General features: G+C 36.5%; 1 long non-coding RNA gene across 1 annotated transcript; it reads right to left on the reverse strand.

The window, feature by feature from the left end:
- Positions 1–23337: 23337 nt before the first annotated feature.
- On the reverse strand, positions 23338–25544 carry LOC131479576 (uncharacterized). The gene is made up of 2 exons (XR_009244981.1): positions 24854–25544; positions 23338–24443 (listed from the first exon to the last, which is right to left on the reverse strand). It is a non-coding gene; the product is annotated as an uncharacterized LOC131479576 (long non-coding RNA).
- Positions 25545–26030: the final 486 nt, after the last annotated feature.

Consider the following 26030-nt stretch of genomic DNA (forward strand, 5'->3'; position numbering starts at 1 on the left):
AAAATATTATGATTCTTGAACTTCTTGCTACTTCCTTCAATGGAAGTAAAATGATGGCTTTCTGACAATTTATTACAATCTATCACATACAGCAGTCATCCATTGCCCTTGACGTTTGATGGGTGATCTCTAATTTCAAACGAATGATGGATCTAATCAACATGAAGGAAGACCACTACTTTTCAGAAAAGTGAAACAAGGTGATTCTTTTGGAATCACAATTGTGCAATCATCAGGCATTTATGAACCTAAATGTTAGTACTTGTGTCTGTCCCATTGCCAAATCGGATGCTGTTCAGATCCTATTGTTGAATAGGATTTCTTGCTGCTGAAGATGTGAAAATCAAGAAAGATGACCATTACACACATACTTAAAGTTGTGTGGGACCAAAGTCCATCAGATTCATTGCTTCTGATTTTTGCCTGGCTGTCACCATGTTCTCTCTCTCTCTCTTTCTCTCTCTCAGCAAAACAAAAAACAGACTAGGAGGCCCAACACAGTAGCCTAGTGGCCAAATTCTCAACTTGTATGCAATGGGATGCCAATTCATGTCCTGGATGCCCTGCTTCCCATCCAGCTCCCTGCTTGTGATCTTGTGAAAAGCAGTAGAGGGCGGTCCAAAGCTCTGGGGCCCTGCACCCTTGAAGGAGACCTGGAAGAAGCTCCTGGTGCCTGGTTTCACAGCAGCTCAGTTCTGGCCACTGCAGCCACTTGGGGAATGAATCAGTGGACAGGTGATCTTTCTCTCTGTCTCTCCCTCTCCCTATATATCTGTCTTTCCAACAAGAATAAACCTTTTTTTTTTAATGGCATTTTCTTTTACAAAGAATATATACACTCAAAACCTTACATTATGAAAGGGGAAAAAAGTATAGTATAATTAAGCTTTGAGAAAGGAGATCAATATACATAATAAGTTTTTATTTTGTTGAGATCATTTATCTGATCTAGAATAATTAAAGTATGTGAATCAAGTAAGAAAGTAATATACCTATGTTATGACTAACATAGATACTTTGAATGAACAGCAAATGAGCTTTGAACTTCCTGCTAACAAAGGAGTTTCACATGAAATACAATTCTAATTTTAAAAAAGAGAGAATCCTGTTTTTCAAGTGGACAACTTGGAAAGGAAAGACTCCATAACCATAGCATGATTTAGCTCACAAACTTCACATGGAAAGTATTTGAAATTGCTAGCAACATTTTAAAGCATTCATTATTATTATTACATTATATATCGATCAAAGTGAATTATATAGATATGGCACACTACACATAGCCATGTATACGTGTTAAGAACATTTATTTTTTAATAAAAATAAAAGTGTAATGCATAATGATAAATATTTTATGTTTAAATAGATTAATAGAAATATATTTATTTAAATCCATGGACTATCCTACATGGTTTTTAATAGTATTGGGCAGTTCCATAAACCACTTATTACCTTATGATCTTTGTATTAACTTATCTAAGAGTTACTCTAATTACTCCAGACTGATAATTGGCACTCAAAAAGGCAGCAAAATGCACCTGCCACTCTCACCACTGCTGACCACTATGAATTAACTTAAAAAAAATCAAGAAGAAAAAAGAACAGTTAATTGAATAATGCCACACAGTTGTAAGTGATAATGGTTATGACTGGTGTGTAACATACCGCATAAGGGTAACAATGTAATCTGAGTCTGGATAGACCTCAAATTGAAGTCTTAAAGAGTCCTAGCCCAAATGAAAAGGAGAATAAATGGCAATAAGAAAACTTTAAATGGACAAGCAGAGCTCCCTTGCTGCTGTCTCCAAAAAGAGAAATACTCTATTGGATTTGAAAGGTTGGTGCAGGTGATGCTGCGCTCTCATTCTTGATAGCTTGTTAAGGTAGCTGAGGCTGTCAGCACTGCTTTCATTTGGGTCTGAGGAGTTATTCTTCATTTGTAGCAGGGAGTGAGGAGTCAAATTGGAACTGCTGACTGCTGCCTTTCTTAGCAGCTGGTGAATGCGTGTTTCAATGAGGTGCATGCTGAGCATGGCATGCCCGTGTGGAGTGGCTTACCAGCCACTTTTTTGTTGCATGTTTTCAGAGCCATTACAGTAATGAGATTAGCGATGCACAAACTGATCATGCTTTCTTTACACATTACACTTTGTATACAAGTGACAAATATGAAGTGAGCAGCCAGAACATGTCATTTAGTGCGAAAACATGATGTGTGTGGGTGTTCTGGCTGAGCACACACTGTGTGCAGGATGGAAGAGCTTTTGTGGGCTAGATGAATCCTGCTGGGCTCTCTGTCCTACTGTTCACAGATGAAAAAGAAAGCTTGTCCTGTGTGAAATCTGCTCCTGACTCCAGAGCCTGCTCCATGCTTGTTAGAATATGACATCTTGTAAATATCCTCCGCAAGACATGTTGCTGATCCTCTAAATGAGAAAAATGAAGGCTTTCACACCAAATGTACAGTCCAGTGACCAGCTTACTCATGAGCAGAAATTGAACATGTCTCCAGAAATGCAAAGTGAGGTTTCAGAATATGCTGTCAATCCAGGATGCTCTAAATGCACTTGGTGCATCTGTGATTCAACAGGATCCTGTGGTGTGTAAATGGGTTACACTTCTGGTATTCAGATTCATATATTTACTGTGTAAATGATACTTGAAGTTAATGGTGACTAGGAAACTGCTTAATGGAACTCGAGAGCAGATCTGAGAAATGGCATCGGTCTACCAGTAGAGCCATTAGGATGGTCACAGATTTGCATCACAGATGCTACATTAACCTTGCAAGTGCATCAACTAATTCCATAAAGCCTGGCGTGTTTATACTATATCCTGGCAGTAGGTTTGCAAGCTGTCTGCAATAAAACCAAAGTCGTGGTATAGGACTATTAGGGATGCAGCATATGTCTGCTATGCGTAAGCAGCATGAACGGTACATGAAATGTACTTTGCTTTGACGGAAAAGTTCAGCTAAGAAACGTTCTCAATTTGAGCATAAATATCAATGAGGAAATGCAAGATTCTGAATTAGAAGGTTAGGAATATATATAATGGGCAAGAATGGGAAAGTCCGCTATAACCAGGAAAACATTATAAGGTCAATGGTCATCTCATCAACTCACAGTGCTGAATTTTGTTCCCAAATTACGAATTTGGATTCACATTGAATGTTTCTGAATTTAATAGCTGGCAGACAATTCAAACTACAAATTTTATATAATAACTGGAATTGCAGAGAAAGGAAAAAAGTTTATGGTCTGAAAATCACGTTGGACTATTGCCTAAATTTAACTTAGAGGAATTCATGTGTGATATTTAATTATTGATTTGAAACCAATGAACTGAGCAGATTTTAAAAGAGGAGACGTCTTTAATTCTTTACTAAAGATATTAGGGTGAAGTTTACATAGAAAATTGTAAAAAAAACTATTGTTAGTGTGGGGTCTTATTTTTTGCTTTTAAAATATTTTTATTTTTGCTTGTTTTTAAGGGAGTCACAGGAAGGGAGAGACAAGAGACCTTCCATTCATTATTTCACTCCCCAGGTGACCACAGGGGCCAACACTGGCTCAGACCAAAACAAGGAGCCTGGAACTGCTTCCTGGTCTCTGAAGGTGGCGGGCAGAACTCTCAAGTTGTTGGGCCATCTTTTGTACTTTTTCGAGGCCATTAACAGGGAGCCAGATTGGAAATAGAGTAGGGAGCAAGTTGAACCAGTGTCCACATGTGACGCCAGCATTGCAGGTAATGGCTTTACATGAGCAATTACAATTCCAGGGTAGGGCAAAGGTTTTTGTTTGTTTGGGGCTTTTTATGCTTTTAATTCACCTATTATCCACATGTTGAAAATTCTGTGAAATCAGATATTATTTAAAACAAAACTTATATCAGTATATTTTTGGAGAGCAATGTTAAAGGCATGTTCTCAAATATTATCTACACTTTGTAATATGACACTGATTTTACCTTATTCTATATTTTTCTTTATTCTGAATTTACTCGTTTGATATATGCATGTGCATGTTTATGCATGCAATACTGTTGTTGGTCTTTCAGATAAAATTGTAAATAACAAATGTAACACATCTTATAGGCTATTATTTCCAAAAACAATTTGCTTTGACATTACATGCTGATATTTGTCAGCACTGCCAAAAACCCAAGGGTGAGTCAATTTGGCCATTGTTACTCATAAGATATCCAAAGCTTTAAAATGTTTGCAACATTTTGATCAAGATGAAACAGAATGACCTAAATATTTGTCCAGAAAGTGACATTTTGCCTATGCTTTAGATTTTTCCAATTATCTTGCAGACTCATGGATCACAATTATATTTTGAAAATTACCACAGTATATTTCTACTGCAGTTGACACATGAAATTTAGCATCCATTTACATTTCAAATATTACAAGAGTACTTCAAACACGTTAGTGAAAATGGAGTAAATAGGTACTTTTTTAAAAAAAGATTTATTTATTTTTATTGCAAAGTCAGATATACAGAGAGGAGGAGAGACAGAGAGGAAGATCTTCCGTCCGATGATTCACTCCCCAAGTGAGCCGCAACGGGCCAGTGCGCGCCGATCCGATGCCGGGAACCAGGAAACTCCTCCGGGTCTCCCACACAGGTGCAGGGTCCCAAAGCATCGGGTTGTCCTCCACTGCTTTCCCAGGCCACAAGCAGGGAGCGGGATCGGAAGTGGAGCTGCTGGGATTAGAACTGGCGCCCATATGGGATCCCGGGCGTTCAAGGCGAGGACTTTAGCTGCTAGGCCATGCCGCCGGGCCCAATAGGTACGTTTTCAAGAAAACTTTGTGAAAGTTTGGAAGCATAACACATCTAAAGAAAGCAAAAATGTATTAAAAACCTGGAATTAGTTCTAACAATTCATTTCTTTACACTATTTTACCAAAGTCTAAAAACCTAACTATACATCTTTGCATATTATTTGCACATTGAGCTGCAATATGTGAGGGCAATTGAGCTAGACAGAAATTTCAACAAGTGTTTGTTTTGGTGTAAAAATATGGAAATAATTATGCATAGCTTTATGACACATATTTCCCATGATAATCTGAAGATCTTTTGGATGCATGGATTTCAGAATTTTTTGTATCAAAATACATTTGTCTTTTAAATCAGTCTTCCATAACTTTTTGGAATTCTCTATCTGTTACAGAACGATGCAATAAGAATGAATAAGTTTGCTTATTTTTCAGCATTTTGTTACACTGTGACATAAAAGTCCATGAGAAAGCATTTTTAAGTTGGACGGCATAGGGTTAATAAAGTATTAGCAGTGACAAGGATTTTTAAAATAAAGAATGGTTTTCTGTAATTCATACAATTTCAAATCACCTAAGTTAAAACATAAAGAAACCTCATTTTTTAAAAGTATGGCTACAATCAGGATTAAGTCTAATCAGGGTGAGAAAACTGTAAATGCCACAAAATTTGAAAACCTTTCTATCCAAATACACTTATCTTCATATACCAGCTCTATTTCCCTCAGCGGATTAATTCAAATTTAAGATCCATCAAGAGAGTAATAAGTTTTATATTAAAGTTTAAGAATGAAGGGCAAAACCTTTTTTATAAAGATTACTTCCAGAAAAACACTTTATTTCTGAAAAAAAAATGATAGAAGCATCTGGTATAAAGTAATATTTCCAAGGGTATAAATGCCCATTATGTTAGCGAATGACTTTGTAAGTCGTGTCAAGACTTTAGGAATATACTTTTTTTTTTAACCTGGATGGAAATCTTTTATAGAATTCCTCAGCATTTTCCCCTTTGAAAGCTTGTAGAAAGTTGAATGGGTTAAAAAAAGAAAAATATTTCCATCTTATAAAGTTATTTGTATATCATTAGATGATTGTATTGTGAATATCATTTTGCTGGCATTTCATATACTAATAACAAAACCATCAGATTTTTTCCCCAAAAGGATAATGAAAAGCATTAGGACATGTAACGAAATTGTAGTAAAGAATCCATTTAAGTTATCACCATGAACTTCATCAAAAGAATTAAAAAACACAATGACATCAGAGGGCTTGGTTGATCACAACACATCTGTGTGGACGGAAGAGTGCCATTGATGTACTCTAGTGATCAAATGATTAGATGAAACAAATCTGGCTGTGTTTCAGATTGTTCATGATAAAGCTGGTGAGACTTGCGTCCTAGTCTCTGCTCAATATGTACAATTATTCTGCAGTTACCCTCAGTTTAAATCTATTGGCCTGTTTAAACAAGATATACTATTACTTTAGCAAGGTGACATTACAAGCTCACAAAATGAAACAGTAAAAAGGAATCATTGAATTTTGAAGTAGATAGGTGCCAACTTTTGAACATGATCATAAAATCTGTGCATGTTACAAGGTTTCCATGAAGAAACTGGAAATTGGAGGGAAAAATATTAATTTCATATGATACAAACTTATTAAGTAAGGATAATTTTAGCAATTTGTTCCTTCAGAAACCAAAGCAGCTGTTTTTTTGGCAGATTCATCACATACATTGATCATCCAGGTGAGTAAAACAACTGGCAATATTTTTTTATTTCAGCATCCAAAACTTAATAGGTGGTTAGTGATGCTCTTGCTGCTGACCACAAATAAAAAATGAAAAACAAAATTCACATATTTTTTCACACTTTACAAATGACATTTCTGACAAGAATAACTAATTCTTACTTCCAACAACAATGTTATAGCTAATAATATTTACTAAGGATTATATTCTTTTGTATTTTGTTAACAAATTAGAATCAATTTAAATTATACTAAATATACTGGAAAATGTTTTTATTCTTTTGATAGCAATTCCTTTTTAAAGTTTCTTATTTGAAAACTTTCCCATCATGCCAGCGTATTAGATGGGATCTCACACTACTTAACAAAGACTTTTTATTGATTAGGGGGATTTTGAACTACCTTGGGCATGGTATATTGACATATTTTTGTTTGCTGACACATTTTTGATATAGCTAACCTGTAATAACATACTCAAAAAACTCACCAATTCAATCAAGTAATTTATGTTTAAAATCTAGTATGTGAATATGAAAAAAGAAAAATTATTCTGATTTCATTTCTGCCAAAGTAATTATAATAGTGTAGAAACACACTACAAGAGAGTAGATAGATTTGTAACATAATATTAGTCCTGCTTTTTCGGTTTTGTTTCTCCTTGATTGACATTAAGCTAATCAGCAAAGCCACTTTCGATATTTACGAAAAGTACTCTGGCAATTTTTTTTAAATTTAATTTTCTCAAAAGTCTCTTTCCTAAACCTGCCCACACTTTTCCTTCTGGTTTTCTGACCACAGGTGTCTACGCTATTACTACCCAATCTGCAAACTTAGAAGAATATTTCATATATTTAATACCTAAAACCAAAATATGAATTTGACTTATATAATTCTTGCTCCTATTAATTTGGGTCATGTAAAATTTCAAAAAATTCTTCCACCAAAAACAAACTCATCTTTTAAATTCAGTTTTCTGAACTTCCAGAAGTTCCCTCATAATGCATGTGTTTCTGAGAGCAAACATTCAGATAGGTCATGTCTTCATGTCTACCTTCTCTGCCAGAGAAGTAAACACAGGATTTTATTCTTAAACACTTAGTATCCAGATGTAATCAAAAATGAAATAGGACATTGCTTCAAAAAGAGAGGAGGAGAGAAAAAAAAAAAGCTGCTCTATAATGCTGGGAGCAAGGCTTCATCTTCATGGCACTAACGACAATCCCTTGTGTAATTAACTGTAGAGTGGTTATGCATGCAGCACGCAGCCCATGACAAGCCTCATAGAAAATACATCAGTATTAGCCACAGGTGAATTCGTTTAGAAAGATTAATGACTGCACCTGAATTTTAATGTCTGAAAAGGGATGGAACGCTGAATCCTTAATTAAAAAGTTGAATGACTGGCATGGTTTGTTTAACATCACAAATTTCAATGGGAGGGTTTTATATTCAAATGAGGTATGCCAAAGGAAACTGATTTTTTTTAGAAAGTGGTGTAGTAAGGGTGAAAAAGCAAAAATGTTTTATGTGCTTTCCTCTATGTAAATCGATATATGGATCAGTTGCTTTGATATGGATCAAATGTGGCCTAATTGTGGCTCTTTTCTGTTTACAGTGAAGGTGAAGCCAAGAATCCTTAAACAATAGGAAGCTGGGCTTCCCCTCCAACCAGCAGAGAGGGAGAGCACGGAGCAGGAGTGCTGCCCAGGGAACATCTTCCTTAATGGGAAGCAGTTTCTTCTTCGTTATTATTTTGCAAAGTTTTGTAATGAACAAAAAGTAACCTTCAAATACAACTTGGCAATACCATTCCCAGAAGAGTGCTACTTCTGCAGGGCAAACTCTTTTACTAAGCAGGTTAAGGCTTGTCACAGAGGGTTTTTCAATGACAATTTAAATCCTTTCTTTTGGGACTCAGGTTGGGAGGGGGAGCAAAGGAAAGGGTGTCTTGGCATGCTTCCATACAGAAGAGGAAAAAGAATTTAGATTAGGCATCTGCCCTTGGGTAAGAATCACTAAATCAGTTGTTTTAATCAAAAATAACCAAAAATATTACTTTGGTCCCTGTGGTGTTTACAATCTTAAACTTTTAAAAATGTTTTTCTTATCAGTTGCAAATGCATTTTGTATGTTTCACAACTTGAGCAAAATCTGATTTGCCAGAAAAAGGGGAAAAAGCAAAAAAAAAAAGATATACTCTCATTAATCAGATACTATGAAAAAATTCAGTGTGATCATATACGCAAATGACAGCATCTTCTCTCAAAAAAAAAAAAAAACCGAAAGTTCTTTTTATCAAAGCGTAAGATTTTTAAGAGAAAATGAAAACAAGAATAGATCTGCTTGTTTCAGACAAACCACAATTTATAAAATTGTCTGAATTCTCTGTTCTTTGCCTCGAAGGGGAAATTCCAGTGAAATTTTAGCTTAGGAGAAATCAAAGCAGATATAAAATTCCTTCGCCTCTTTCTTTTCTAGGTCAGAATGCTGCTCACATCCATGGCCAAGCCGGTTTTGATGCTCCGTAGCTTCACACATTGCCTGCTGCAGCACTTTTTCTGCCAAGTCAAAGCATGGCTTTTAGGTCTGTCTGCTTTCCAAGGGAACACATTTTTAATGAAATGTCATTTAAGAGTATTTGTTACTTCCTGTAAAAGCTTCTTTCATGGTTTTGTGTGTGTGTGTGTGAAGAAAAAAAAAATCAGCCTTTTAAATGTTGTAGTTGTAACTGTTCCCAGTACTTGGAACATTACAGGAGGGGAATCGGGGAACACTCCAGTTCTCGCAGATGTATCAGATGTTTCTAATAATGAATACAAAAAGCATGTGTTCCATGTCCTGCTAGCCTCTCTGAGACATATGATTAAGCAAGTTTATCACCGCTGATTTCCATTAGTTATAATTACCTGTGCCAGAGTGTGAGACAAAGCTATTGGCACATAAATTGTAAATATTTTTCAGAGATTGGATTTAGTTTTAAAATAAACACTGACATCTTAGCACTAAGCCAAAAGTGAAATGTAAAGAAATGCTAATGCTTTGGCAGCTCTTGTCTGCTGATTTCGGTTAATCCATTAAAAGTCAATCTGTAGAATAAGTTTTGAGGGGGCTTAAGGATTGGTATTGTTAATGCCAGTTAAAATAATTTACAAAGGTGTCCATTAAACCTGTCAGCCAAGTGTTGATGGACAAAAATAGCTGGAGACTGGATCCGCCCAGAGCTATTCACATTAAATGTCAGTTAATAATGTCTGTAACGCGTTCAGTAAATAATATCCAAGAGTTCAGTATGGAAGCTTTCTCCCAGTTACGTATTAAACTCCTTGTTCCAAAAGTATTTTAAATCCACACCACTAATGGTTAAGCGTATTCTCAATGGGTTCCTCAGCATGGCTGAAAGAAGCTTCAGAATGTTCTAAAGCTCCCGAGGTTTGTGTTCCTTCCCACACCGACGAAATCGAAAACAGGAAGGAAATTTAAAAGGAAAACTTAAAAAAAATGTTTAGAGATTTCTTGTAAAGGTTGCATTGACATTCATTTAAATAATCATTCAAAGTTATTGAAAAGGGAAAATACTTAAAGAAAAATAGGTTAGTCATTGAATGTGTGTGCATCAGAAGGTGAAATTAGACTAAAATTACTGTGTTAAGTCTTTGTAATGTGCATGTGGGGTGGTGTTGGGGGGGGTATGATGTCACCTAAGTTCGGCTCATATTGACTCGGAAGCTAGAATGCAACTTTCATAACTTAGTAAATTATCAGAGCGACCGTGAGCATAAATGTGCCCCCTTAGAGGGCCATAGTAAGTCAAACTTAAACTTCTCTTCCATTGGAATAATAAAACAGTGCCTTTGCTTGTGTCCCCACTTCCCTTTAAATTTCAAGTCCACGTTAATTTTTCACATTGATTGCTTCTAAAGATAGTATAGAGCTTATAGTTGCAAGCAATAGTTACTAGTATTTCAATGAAATTGTTTAAACACACACTTGCACATGTCTATACAATCCATACACTTATTTTAATGGTATAGTATGAATACAGTAGATTGTCACTTTGATTTGTATCTGAAAAATAAATGGAAATGCATAACAAAGTCAATATTTATTATTTGTTTAAAATTTGCCAGCCACTGTACTTAAAATTTCTGTCTCATTTCAGTTTAAATTTCATTTGTTGGAGATAATATCTTAGCATACTTTTATTGATAAGAAATGAGACTCAAAGGCCAATTTGCTTTTAAAGTGTTGTGTTTTTCTAAAAGCGCAAAGATTTTTTAAAATGTTATTTCCATGTCCCCTCTGTAAGGATGTTCTTCAGAAAGTGCAAGAGAAGTGTAATCAATGAAAAACATGCACAGATTTAATATACTTTTGTTTCCAAATAAGCTTACCTTTGGATTACATTTTGCACGAACTTTTTGAAATACACTCATATGTAAACATCACTGGTTAAATTAGGAACTATGAAGTCATAACTATGAAATTCTACCATGTTTGTTTTGGAGTTTGTTTAGAGATTTGTTTGGCAACTTATAGGCAAATCCGTGGCATCAAATTTCCACATAAACAAGAGTAGAAAACTGTTCCTGCCTTCAATTCGTGTGACAGCATTAGTTGTCAACTTTCTAACCCTTACAAGCCATGCTTTCAGATCAGCGCCAAGAAAACAGTGTCAGCAACATTCGTGAAAACAAAACTGGATAATAGATTCATCAACAAACATGTATTGTATTGAGGAACACACATGATGTTTTTCTGTTTGCTTAAGCAGGTTTTGGTTTTGGGTTACTAACGCCGGCAGGGCAGGGATTTGCTTTCTGTCAAGCCCTCCTGCTGTTTCACTCCAAGACTCTTTTTCGCTCCCAATTGGAAGTCCTTAGAGAAACAAGAAAAAACATCAGTGACAGGCTCCTTATGAAAGGATTTCTTTTCGTGACATAGTTAGCATGTCTGTAAAGTGAAAGCTGGAGAAGCAGAAATAAGAACTATGTTCTCTCTTTTTATAATTTAAAGGGCTTAAGATGCAATACTGTACATTTTGATGATAGGGTCTCAGTGGTAGGAGTGTGGATGTTTGTGCAGTGCTCTCAACCTCTCCATATGTTTGAAAATGCATATTATGAAATATTGGGGATAAAGGTGCTGTAGCCACCATTAAGTAGGGTCTACAAATGACACACCAAACTTTGAGCATTGTTTATTATGTGATGAGTAGGAATTATTAATAAGGAATGTTGGCCTCCCCTGAACTATTTACATTTTCTACAGAAGTGTGTGCGATTTGATAGAAAACTTGTTATATGGAAAAAAAAAGGTTTATAGGAAAACTTATCAGTAAAACAGAAAATGGATAGAGGACTCTTTTGAAATTCTGTCTGCTTTTGATGGGCAGTAAAAAAGGAAATAACATCACTTATGTTGGAGTGGTTCTTACCTGTGTTAGAAAATTTTCTGTAACAATTCCATTAGAACGCAAAAAAATAGAAAAGACAAAAAATAATCACCAGCAGGTGTTTGCATTCTCTGATGTGTAGTACCTGGTTGGAAACAGGGAGGACTATACGTGTAAAAACACTTTTCTGTAACTTCCAATTATACATGATGTAGTCAGAGACAAAAACAAGCATCCTGAAAGAAAACACCATTGAAAGCTAAGCTGTCATTATTGCTTACTGCAGCAGCACATATACTAAAACTGAACTGTCATTAAACAGAAATTCAGAGTAGCAAACTTGAATAGAATGATCAGACAGAACTATAACATTTGAAGAAAGTCCTGGTTAGTATCTGGGGAAATAAAAGCATCTCACAAACATTTGAAGATTCAAATTAATCACAACCAATATTAACATGCATTTTTTCTAGCTTTAAAAATATGTAAGTGCATTTTATGTGTCTTGTGTAAAATACGTGGAAAGATGTATATCAAAATCATGCTGCATAAGCAACTTGAAACAATTTATAAAGCAATATAAAAACATGCACATACTATTACTTATTCTTTTATACATAACTTCTAATTGCTGCCTGGAATGCCCTCATGTGATCCTATTCTTTTTTATTTTGGGAACTTGTCTCTGTGGACATTTGTATTTGGCCAGCATCTAACTACCAATCCAAATAATATAGATGAATATCTTTATATCTACACTTTGATAATTTATATAACCAGACTTATTCTTTTTCTTCAGTTGTTGGTTTGGTTTTTCCTCTGCTTTTATCTTTGGAGTCTGGAATAATAAATGTTTTTGTACTCCAGATGAGGTAAAACAACAGGTGCTGTGATCTAAGGATAAATCATATATAAAAATCAATTTCTACAAAAGATAAACACGAGTAAATCCTTCATTTTACATGTCTGGTTTCCCACAATGTCTCAAAGTATACTTCGACTCTTAACATGTGAATTTGTATTCCTTCAAGCCCAAATGTTGTGGATGTACAACTGAGCTAATTTCACAATGATTTTAATTACATTTTCTAAAGGTAAAACTAACTGACACAAATGCAGAAAGCTTCTGGGTGATTTTATACCGCTTTTATTATTAAGCTGTAGTGTATTTTACATCAAATCATACTGAGAACTATTTAACTTACACCTCCAAGCTAGATTATTTGTAGGTGACCTATCAAAAATTCACATGGTAAGATATTCTTGAATAACAAATTATTTCCATAAATGCAGAGATTGAATAAATATTTCCAAGATGGAAATGCTGTATTGCTGCCACACTTTCTCTGGTGGTGTAAGTATTCCATTTCCTTTACAAATTTAATATTTTTCCAAACATACCTGTATGAAAAAGCTGAAGTACAGCACTTCCAGCCAACCATTTGTCATTCACCTACATTTAACTGCAATTCCTGTCCTTTGTGCATTGCTAAACTTCACTTTTAATAGGAGTGAGGCGAAAGGCCTCGAAAGGGATGCAGTATTTTTTCTGCTGGACAAGTAACTATTTGTATTTCTCTTCCAAAGCCTGCCATAGCAGCCTACACAAGGCACTTGACCAAAGGAGATGGTATGAATATTCATATGCTTTATGAATCACAGAGTCGAGGCCATATGGTTTTCCCATTTATCAATTACTGGTTTCGGATTATCCAGCTGAAGAGTCGAACTGATTAACAATGCTGTTTTTCTTTGCTCGATGTCAAGGTGAAGCAGCCCCGTGACAAGTGTATTATCTTCTGCCTCTTTAGCTGTCCACACTTGTGCAATGAGCTTGCCATCCTGTCAGGTTTCATCATGTATCCTCTTCATTACCAGGTTGTGGGAATTTGTATAGTTGTAAATCAAATGACTTTTTAAAGTTTAATTTCTCGTTACACCGAAAGCCCTGTGGTTACTGTGCTTAACAACCATGGCTAATCATGGCCATAAGAAGTGGGCTCAGGTATGCTTGGTATCTGGCTGGAAAATTCAAGCTTTAGAAGATCATGCCATAAGCAGTTGAGAAAAGCAGCTGCAGGGAGAACCTCACTGTTGGAGAGAAGTTGACACAAATCAGACCCACTCACCTTGGTTGGCCAACTTGGCAAAATTATTTTGGTTTTCTTTTACTTTGTTATTTTTCTTTCTTTTGTCCCCTAACCACCTATCTTAATTGCTGTTAAAATGTCAGAAGAAAGTGTCTTAAAGATTACCACTATTATTAAAATCTAAAAAAAGAAAAACAAGAAAACAGACAGGCAATCCTGTTATAGCTGGAGAATGCTGCTTTGCTTCGCTCTACATTCTGAAATAAAAATTAAAAAGAGCAGTAACAGATTGAACTCTGTCTCTGAGTCAGTCTCCTTTTTCTCCCTGGTGCTTCCCTGGCCAGCCTCTTCTCCTGTTCCTCCACGTTTGCTTTCATTAGTATGCAGTGATAGGTTTTAATGGGATGGTGTGAAAGCAGGCAAAGCCTGAACAGGCTTTCTTAAGTGTATTTTTTACTTTAAATGCTGAAGTAGAGATTTCAAGAAAACAATGAACCTGCTCATCTACTATTTAGCTGCTTGGCTTTAGATCCAAACTTTTCTTTCTGCACTGTTACGTATTGATTCTCCTTTTATCCCCATCCTCTGTTTGTGGCTTAGGTTGCTGTCTTTGAACGGGGTCATCTATTTTGGTTTATGTGTACATAAACATTCCCAGTCTAGATTCTCTACCTCAGGAATGAGCAGCCAGTTTCAAATCTTTCCAATATCCCATGATTTTCAATATTTTTGAATGATGCCTGCATTCTTCCATCATTGCAAACATGCAAGATATCAGGTCACACTTGCAAACAAATGATATTGCAGTGCAGTTTGAATGAGCTGTCCTTGAGTTCTTTATTCACTGCATCTCATTTCTACTACCAAGTGATTTGGAAAGGAGCCCAAATGGCAAGAGGCTGCCCAACACTTTGCTTGGATGGAACTAACACCTCTGCTCTAGTGCAAAGGGGACAAATTTTCTCTTTGAATCTGGGGCTACACAGGGGACACATTAGCATCTCCCAACACAGAAATCCCTCCAACTGCTCTTGCTGACCATCTCTCCGTGATTGGATCATTTGCCATGCAAAATAAGCCTGAGACCAAGAAGAGACAAACAAAATGCATTTTAAGTGGATTTTAAGGAAATGTATGCTTTGGGGGAAGAAATTAAACTGCTGTGGGAAAAAAAAACTATCACATCAAGGCAGCCCATGTCAGTGCTTTTGAATTTTTCCTCTCAGATCCAAGTACATCACGCAGAGCATGAGGCCTGGCTGTCTGAGATTCTGAAAATTCTGTTTGTGAAGCAGTGAACAGTGTCAAATTCTTTGTTCAACATTCTCAACACCAAGTCTCACATTTTGAATTCTGTCTTTCTGGTTTCTAAACCTTGAGTGGTTGCATGCAATATACATGTGGAATGGAGATTAAAAAGACATTGTCTGCATAAGTTCTTCCTCTTTGAAATGGTGTGCCTTTTTCTGTGAGCACAACCCAAGTATATTCATGCTCATTTTTTCTCTGATGAGTTAGATTGTTTGACTTCCATTTTATCAAATATACTTTCAACATTACACATACTCTCACACTCCAACACTGCATCTCATTTCTGATTTTCATTTGGTGTATGCTGCATCTTTATGTCGCCAAAAAAAGATTATGTATTCATTACCAAAATAAATTGAATTAAACAGAAATAGACAAATGAAAATTTAAGAGACAGAAAAATAACCAACAATCATAAATGCTGAGACTGGCTTACAATAAGGTTAATCTCTCACGTTTTGTATGATCTCCCTTACTCGTATTTTCCATTCATTTTCTTTCCATATGACAATTCACACATAAACCTATCAACAGCAAGAATCCTGCACTCCAGCATCAACATCTTAAAATTCAATATTTTGTCAGTCACCAACCACTAATCCAGGTGCTTGCCCTGAAAAATAGTATTATAATATCCTTACAGTTTTCTAAATGGTAATTTCAATTTGATAGTAAGATGCATTCGGCAAACAAAAAGGGAAAAGGTGAACTTCAGACTTTTAAACTGACTAAATCCTAAGTGGCAAACCCTAAACATATAAATAAGGGCAAATATAAAATCAACCTGAAGCATGAAACCAAATCTCTTTTAAAAATTGTAAATATGTTGAAGCCACTGACACAAATCGAGTATTTGTGACCCAACAACATTTGAAAACACATTCTGTTTCTTAGAGCAACATTAGGATCACAGGGGGAAAGTGAGCAGAAAGTACAGCACTGACTCTCCAAACTTCCCCCCAAATGTGAACCAAAAGACTAACAGTGTCTTTGTAACTGTTTCCTTTGTTTGTTAGTATAAAGACACAGCATTTAGGTGATGATGGTTTTGACACTTTGGTTTGAAATTTCATTTTTAATTCAGTTTCAAGCCTTGCATTAGTCTAAGAGACTCACTGTTCTTTGAGTGCCACTGAACTCATATAACCTTAGTAGGAGGACATACTTCATTCAGTGTCTACACCACAGAAAGGCTAATGGTAGCAACTTGGAAAAGGTGTCGGTCCAAGCCCTAAGTGGTTCATAGAAGTAAATTGGCAAATGCCTCCCCAGCAGGAGCGTCACTGGGACTTTCCTCCTTCCCCTGGACACGGCCAGTGCTACCTGGGGACCAAATTCCAGAGGTAATCATTCGGTACTCAAGCCCTGCTCCCTCAGTCAGCTTCCTAATGAGACTATTAACATTAATGTTCTACAGAGAACTCAAACTACAATGTATCCTATCACTTTAGAAACAAATCAACTTATTTTTAAGGCAAACAAATCTCAGTATACTAGGGCAACAAAATAAAAAATAGAGGCTGAAGAGTGAACTAAATGCACCTGAAAGAGACGCTAATTAATAATATGTGCTAGGATAGCCTGGGCTTTTTTTTTAATTATCATAGGATTATACACTGCTTAGCATGTGGTTAAATGGTAGATTTTTCTAATAGTAATTACAGCATGAATACAGGATTTTAAGTATTAAATACTATATGCTTCAGGCATTTGCAAAGATGATGGAGTCAGTAAGAGAATAATTCTGTTTGCTCATAAAAGTCTTGGATGTTAAACAGAAAAGCTTTAAAAACCTGGGTTCCATAACTTTACATTACATTGGATATGGTTGTACTTTTTAATGAATCAAGACTATGAGTATTGATTGTATCCAAGAGTTCTGGGAACATTAGCGGAAAAGACATTCTCGTGACCTCATGTCACTCAACATAATGTGTACAGATAATCCATGTGGCTCATGTATATTTTATAAAATTATTGATGAGAAAAGGATTCCTTTAAACCTTTACTCATTGAATGATGTTTCTCTCCCATGATCTTGTTTTTTATGGTTTTCCAGGAGATGCTGGTTCCTATATCTGCCCAGTCTTTCCACAATCTTCTCTGCTTCAAGAATTGTCCTAGACCAGTGTTGGGATTGTCTCTAATACACTTCCAGGTATACCTTTTCTCACCCTACCTCAGGCCCACAACTATTTACAAATGATTATTATTTATGGGGGTCAGTTTTCAATATCAAGGCCAATATTATATTAGCCAAAAATATGATTTCTTTTTTTAACTTCCTGAAATTACTTTTATCATTGATCAATATTTATTAAGTGCCAGTAGTATTTAAATCATTTCTTAAATGTTTATTTACTTGAAAGGCAGAGTTACACACACAACACAGAGACAGAGAGAAAGAAAGAAAAGAGAAAACAGAGACAGAGAGACACAGGTAGAGAAGTCTCCCATCCACTGGTTCAGTCCCTAAATGTCTGCAGTGGCTCAGGGTTGGGCCGGACCAAAAGCCTCAAGACAGGAGCTTCTTCCAGGTCTCCCATGTGGGTGTCAGGGAGCTGCAAGAGAAGTGGAGCAGCCAGCAGGTAAACCCAAGTACCAAGATGGGATGCTGGCTCCAACAATTTACTGTTGTCCATTTATACTTTAATCTCTTTTTTTTAACCTTGAGATAAAACCACTAACATTTTAGCACAGGTATTCAAAAAAACCTTATAAATGTGCATTGAATGAACCAATGAGGAAATTTTCCATTTGATAGTTTTCTTTTCACCACTACATTATTTAATGAGATAGGTATGGACAGCATGACCAAATCCATATGTATAGATACCACAACAACCACGTTACTATTTCTATAAGCACTAGATTCTTTTTTTTTTTCGACTGTTTACGAAATGGTGGCATAATGTTGTCAAACAATAAAAGACTGGGTAAGACTCTTTTCTTGTAGTGATGATCTGTCAGAAAAAAAGGATCAGTGGTTTTAAACTGTGTGGGATTCAATTGAAAGCAGTTACTTAGGGCTCAATAGGTGTGGTTTGAATGGCTAAGAATAGATATGTTCAAAGAATGGATGTCTTAAAAGCCACTCCTGGGATAGACAACGGCTTCTTCTCCAAGCCACTTAATTTTTTTGTCTTGAAATTAATATTTCATTATTCCTTGGAGCACTTGACGTGGTCTTTATGGTTTGAAGATCTACAGCAACCACCATGCAAACTGATACTAAGCTCTATCTTCAAAACCCATGGAGAGGAGGTGCTGTTCCTAAATGCTTTAGCACATAACTGAAGTAATTAACCATAGAAGACAGATTTAATGCTGTAATGGTTTATTTTAACTAAGGACAAAGGTAGGGAGGGGCAAGAAAGGAAGGAATGGATACAGGGAGGAAGTAAAAAATTAAATATATGCCAGTGTTGCCCATGTCAGGAACAGTGGCTCCCTGCTACTTTCTGAACTCTCATGTTCAAAGCAGTTGATTTAGACTCCTGCTGGTAAACATGCTTTTTTATAACCTCAACTCATCCATATTTCACACAAGAGACTTCATAAAAGAGACAGATTTATAATTTTCTGTCACTGAATTCAAGATTACCAATTATTTCTTTATTGAAATTTTTGCATCCTTCACTAGAATAGGTATTCATAACTTTATAGACCTTTTCTTTTTTTTTCTCAGTCGCTCAATTTAGATTTATGATGCCTAAGAATTTTATCCTGCTGCAACTCACAAAAACATTCTACTTCAAATATTCAGTGCCTCAATCATTGTAATTATTTCCAGGAATAAGCCACAAGTTTGAGAATTTATATGCTTTAATAATCTATATTTTTGGACTGTGTAATAATTTTACATGAATGGAAAGTAAAAATTTTTGAACACAGGATATTGGGAATAAATTTCTTTTAGCCTAATTGGGCATTCACATTTAAAATTCTAATTTTTCTACATGTTAGTGTACACAAACACTGAAGAGTCACAAATTACTCTCCAGGAATGGAAGAATAAAGTATATAAGAGTGTGTAAGAGTGGTCTTCAGAAAGCTCATGGTAAATATATATTACAAAAAAACTCATGCATAGAATTTCAAATTTTTTTCCCAGTAGAAGCAACTCATATCAACTTGTTATAAAATGTCTGAACAGGATCTAGCTTTAAGTACTAAAAGAGATAGTGCATCAATTTAAAATGAGAATCTGTAAAACTAATACGGATTCTGCTAAAACAGAAGCAATAACAAACATCACATTTATGTTGAAACTTGATTGGAAAAGTGATGAAATCACTGATGCTTTATGAAATATTCACGGGGACAATATGCAGACAAATCATCCGTCTACAAATCAATAGAGTTTTGAAAAAGAGATGAGATGATGCTGAATATAACAAACACACAGATCATCCAATGAATTGATGATTTAAAAGCAGAAACAGAAACAATAGCCAGCACTATAGTCAGCTCAACTGTTTCAGCTTACACATTTCACCCAAAAATTAAAGCTGAGAAAAAATTTCTGCTCAATGGGTGCCAAAACCGCTGCACCCAGATTGTTTTCTTTCACAAGCTGAGTCTCCCATGGAAATTTTAAAACAGTAGCATACAAATCCCATAGCAGTTCTTTGAAGAATTGAAATAGGAGAAGAAACATGATTTTTCCTGTAGACTCATAAAAACAAACAACAACAACAAAAAATCGGGAGGCCACCAGGATGGCTCAATTCGTTAATCCTCCACCTAAAAGCTCTGGCATCTCATATTAGAGCCAGTTCATGTCCTGGCTGCTCCATTTCCCTTACAGCTCCCTGCTCAAGGTCTGAGAAAGAAGTGGAGGATGGATCAAAGTCTTGGGACCCTCACCTGTGTAGGAGACCCAGAGGAGACTCCAAGCTGTGAATCAGCTCAAGCTTCAGCTGCAGCAGCCACGCAGGGGAGTGAACCTGGGATGGGAGATGTTTTTTCTGTCTCTCCTCTCTGTAATTATGTCTTTCCCATAAGAATAAATAAATCTTTAACAAAACACACACAAAATCGAAGCAATGGCTGCCAGGAGCTAGAAAAACAGTAGAAGTAAAAGCTAATAGGCTAAGAATAAGTCATGAGAACAGTTTTTGGGATGTTCAAGGCATGTAATATGATGAAACTCTACAGAGCCAAAGAGTAAAAATGTCTGCTTATTAAGAGACTGTTTTGAGAAAGACTTAAAGTTTTAGCAGAAAAATAAATAATGCTTCATCAGTGTCTTCCTCCAAGGCAACACTGCTCATTTCTCTCAGCAAACACGGGCAAGAGTTTTCATGGGAAATAATTAGACACTCATATGATGGTCCTGATTCTGTTCCTTCTGACTTCCTTTTATTTCCTACTCAAACAAACAAAAAAAGAGGGATTGAGGGAAGGGAACACATCAAACCCAGCAGTTTAGATATAACATTTTATTCTCCTGAACCCAACACAACGGTTCAGTTGCTAAGCCCTCACTTTGCATGCACCAGTATCCCATATGGCTGCCAGTTCGTGTCCCAGCTGCTCCACTTTGCTTCCTACTTGTGACTGGTGAAGATAGTCAAGGATGGCCCAAGGCCTTGGGACCCTGCACTTACATGGAAGACCTGGAAGAAGCTTCTAGCTCCTGGCTTCAAAGCAGCTCAACTCCAGCTGTTTCCGTGACTTGGGAAGTGGACCAGCAGACAGAAGATCTTTGTCTCTCCTCTCTGTAAATCTTCCTTTCCAATAAAATAAATAAATAAATGTTTTTAAAAAAGATTCTTGCTTCTTGAATCAGAGTACTAGAGATCAGTGTCCATCTCTGAGTTCCGTCTCCGGCTTTCTAGCAATGCAGACCTTGAAAGGCAATGGTGATGGTTCGATTAATATGCCACACATTAATGTCCTTGCCACACATGCTCAAGACAAGGACTGAGTTCCCCACCCCCAGCTCCCACCGTTCCAGGCACCTTTGTTGGAAACTGGGGAATGAAGTGCTGGAGGGGAGATCTCTTTTACTATCTTTCTTGTCCCTCAGTCACACGCATAAAGGCCTTTGTTTAAAGGGCATCCATTCTTCCTCAATTAATAATGTCAAGAATTATGTGTTGATATGAGTAACTTCCAAGGACTCTCAGTTCTTTGAGGATGAACTAAATGTTAGGCAGTATCATTTACAAAGTTGTCTTGAATTTGGTAGAGATTATTTTGAGAAATGAGCACATACATAGGTAAATGCGTTTATATTTACAAATAATTGTATATATTTTTTAAGATGTTGAACCATTGGGCCCGGCGGTGTGGCCTAGCAGCTAAAGTCCTCGCCTTGAACGCCCCGGGATCCCATATGGGTGCCGGTTCTAATCCCGGCAACTCCACTTCCCATCCAGCTCCCTGCCTGTGGCCTGGGAAAGCAGTCAAGGACAGCACAAAGCTTTGGGACCCTGCACCCGCGTGGGAGACCTGGAAGAGGTTCCTGGTTCCCAGCTTCGGATCGGCACAGCACCGGCCTTTGCAGCTCACTTGGGGAGTGAATCGTCAGACGGAAGATCTTCCTCTCTGTCTCTCCTCCTCTCTGTATATCTGACTTTGTAATAAAAATAAATAAATCTTAAAAAAAAAAAGATGTTGAACCATTTCAACTCTCTCTATATATGACTTATATAGTAATAGGACATTGAAGTTTGCTTTTCAGAATTTTTATGTTTGGAAAGTGAATATATATATTTGTTGTTGTTGTTATCTTTTTGTGGATAAGTAAGTTTTTCATACAGTACTCTTCAGAAGCTCCATAAAGATGCCCCAGGTAATTAACTGTAGGGTGAATCTTGTTGCTTAGTGATTAAGGCCACTGCCTGCTACAACAGTATTCCAGATGGGTGCACCTCATGTCCCTGCTGCTCCCCTTGTGATCCAGCTCCCTGTCGTAGGCTTGGAAAAATCATCAGACTATCTCCCAAATGTTTGGGTCTCTATCACCCATGTGGAAGACCCAGATGAGGCTCCTGGCTTTGGCGTGGCCCAGTCTAATCATCATGGATGTCCGGGGAATGTACCAAGAGGTGAAAAATCTGGCTGCTTCTATCTACCTCTCTCTGTGAAACACTTTCCAAATAAGTGAATCAATTTTTATTAAATAAATGAATAATTTCAAATTATTATCATTTGTTTTTAAATTATATGAAAATCCTAGGTTAATTTGGCTCACCCTTGAGGTTGCATATTTTTTAAGGTGTTATGATTCACAATTGTTAAATTTTTTTGAAACGCTACAGACAGTATAACTATTGTAAGTATCCCTGCTAATGGCCTGATAAAAGCAGCAGCAGATGACCCAAGTACTTGATCCCTGGCTACATATGTATGACACCTGGAAGAAGCTCCTGGATGCTGGCTTCAATTTGGCCCATTCTTGGCCATTGTGATTATTTGAGAAGTGAACTTCCAAGTCGAAGATCTCTCTCTCTCTCTCTCTCTCTCTCAATTTCTCTCTCTCTCTCTCTCGCTCTCTCGTTGTAATTCTAATTTTCAAATAAATAAATAAGATATTTTTAAGGAAAAGAAGATAGACTTTCTTTAAAAATAGTGGTGCTGCAAAAAATGTTGGTGTTGTAATATCGAAAGCACAGTAAAACATAAAAGAAACAAAACACAAAATCAAAGAAATAAAGAAAATACTGCCTTAAATGTAAGCTCTTCTGGTATAATGGGTCCTAAAGAGTCATAGCCTTCATATATTGAAGCTTGTTAGTAAGCTTACAGAAAGACCTGCATTCACAAAGCTCATCTGAGTCCATTTGTGCCCTCCCTGTACATCTGTCCTTAGAGAAAGAGGGAACATGTAATCAGTGACGTCCTCAGGACTCATTTTGTTAGAAACAAAATCAAGTAACCACGGTGATATTTCCTAAGAGTGTGAGCCACACCATGCTGTATTCTAGCTCCTCTTAAGATATTGATTTTTGCCCTTTTTAATATAGGATCTCTATTTTTTTAAAAAAAAAAATTACAGTTACTTCTGTATTACTGAAATTTTACATTTCAATTTTCATCTGTTTTCATGGCTTAAAAATAGAAAGCAAATTTTAAATACTTTTGAAATGAAGTGCATAATCAATGTAAAATTCACAATGAAAAAGAAATTTGAGTAGTGAGAATTTTAAATGCCAATAAATTAAGTACTTCTTGGTTTCCAACGTTACGTTTTCTGATTTCTTTTTGTGGAAAAGTCTTTTACTTTATTTCTTTCCACTTTTCATAAGATTTAAAAAATCCTTCCAAGATTTTGCAAGCTCCTTTTGGGGACTTTAAATAAGGACAGTTTCAGGTCGTTGTCTCAGGAGGCTATGGAATCTTCATAAAAGTCAGTGCAAATTCTGTTTTAGTAATCAGACTCAATTTATCCTGAGAAGAGAGCAAATAAATAACTATAGGATCAATTTTTACATTCAATTAAATACTTGCATTTTACTCAACATAGGGATGAAAGATATCTTATGAAGCACATTATATACATTTATACTCTATGCATTAATTCTCCAGGAGTAAAATATTATCATCATGCCTGATAGGCACATGTGGAAGTAAATTCTGGGCATGAAGCATTTACAGTAGACATCCACATGTTTTAGTAAACACAACTGTACGCTTTCCAGAGTTAGCAAATGTGTGGATTCTTTAAATGATAATGAAAAATTAAAACAAAAGGAACGCTGAGTTATTCGTGCTTTGAAATTGCCATAAAAATAATAATAATGAAAATAGTAACAACCACCAATTTGGTTTGGTTAGTTTTTGAGTAGGCACTAACCTATTGCAGCATAAGTCTGCAACTGAGTTCTCACGCTTCCTAGATGGTTCTATCATAGAAAGGAAGCAAGGCAGTGATCTTCATGTGGTAGGTAATACAGCAGGGTCTAAGGCTGAGTCTTAAAGAAGTAATCTATCACAGCAGTCAACACACAGGTAGTACTTACAGTCCTTAGGCAGTGAGAACTTCTCTGAGTACTTCTCACGTATTCATTCTCACCTGGTTGATTCCATTAAAGTTTTTATTGTACTGGAAAGGAAACTCTTAACAATGCTTTGTCCTAGATGGGTTTATTTTTTTCTTTTTTCTTTTTTTTTTCTTTTTTAGATTTTTTATTTATTTATTTATTTATTTGGAAAGGCAGAAATACAGAAAGGAGGAGAGATAGAGAGGAAGACCTTCCGATGGTTCACTCCTCAAGTGAAGCAAGGCCGGTGCACGCTGATCCAAAGCCGGGAACCAGGAACCTCCTCCGGATCTCCCACGCAGGTACAGTGTCCCAATCATTGGGCTGTCCTCGACTGCTTTCCCAGGCTACAAGCAGGGAGTTGGATGGGAGGTGGGGCTGCCAGGACTAGAACCAGCGCCCATATGGGATCCCGGGGCGTTCAAGGCGAGGACTTTAGCTGCTAGGCCATGCCGCCGGGCCCGTGAAGCAACGGCTGAAACTGAGCCAATCCAAAGCCAGGAGGATGGGTTTATTTTTTAACAGAACTGACTTTGAGAAATCCCAAAGCCTTGATATAAAATATAAAAATGGCTGAACAATCTGGATGCTACAGGCTCTTTTTATTTTTTCTTTAGCTTTATTTCCTTCTGTAGTGTTATGTTGGGATTCATCCTGGCAGTATGAGTAATGGGTAAAAGTATCTCCTCTTTAACAATTAGAAACTTCATGGTTCTAAGACCCATCATAATGTTAGGAATTCATGATCTTATGGCTTGGAATGAAAAATATGGTCCTTCACTAAAAGTTTTCTTTTGTACTAGCTATACCCTGCATAAGTACTTTCAGACTGTTAGGCCACTTTTCAAGAGTGAAACTGTGGAAACCGAGTGGTCCATGAACGCATTACTACGAAGACTCATGAGGTGCTCACTATGCCAGTCACCGGAAATGAGCAGCAGCTAAAACAAGGAAATGGAAAACTTAACTGCTTTCTTCGTATCTCCCCAATACCTTCCAGACTGTTGTCTTCCTCAGCAGTTCAGCACTGTCAAGTCCCAATAGTGCCTCTTTCTATACAACATAACAAGCAAGATCAAGATACAGACCATTTTTCTATGCCTGAATTCTGTGAAACTTAGGCTTACAAAGCATAATGAATAAGCAATACTGGATCACTGCAATTCCTTTCATGTGAATGAGCCTGCATTTACCAGAATTGTAAAAACAGAAACTCTGAAGTTTATTCATGTGCTATCTGGAAAAAAAGGGCCTAGAGCAGGAGGGGGAAAGCACTATTTTTTACATGGACAGATAGGTCTCTTAAAGACCAGCCTTAGTGACCAATCTTTTTGTCACGGGGCTAGGTTTCATCTGTAACTTCCAGTTGATGATTTTTCAAATCCATTTTATAAGTAACCTCACCCTTACACTCTGGTGTGATATAATCACCTCTCAAAATTCACAAAGTTCTGTTTTTTATTGAAATGCTATATAACTTGAGTCTATGCTAGACTTAGTAAAAATATACAAACTTTTTCAAATAGCTATCAAATTGCAATCATTACAGAGCAATATTGCCCCAACAGATACATTAGCCCATTGCTAAGTGGCATATCCAATTTTGTAATACCATGTAGTTATTAACTAAGAGTTATTTAGTTATTTGAACAGGTGAACATTTTCTCCATCTGAAAACATTATACACATGTCTAAACTTG

This window comes from Ochotona princeps, chromosome 2, assembly GCF_030435755.1.
Source record: "Ochotona princeps isolate mOchPri1 chromosome 2, mOchPri1.hap1, whole genome shotgun sequence".
NCBI classification, from domain to species: domain Eukaryota; kingdom Metazoa; phylum Chordata; class Mammalia; order Lagomorpha; family Ochotonidae; genus Ochotona; species Ochotona princeps.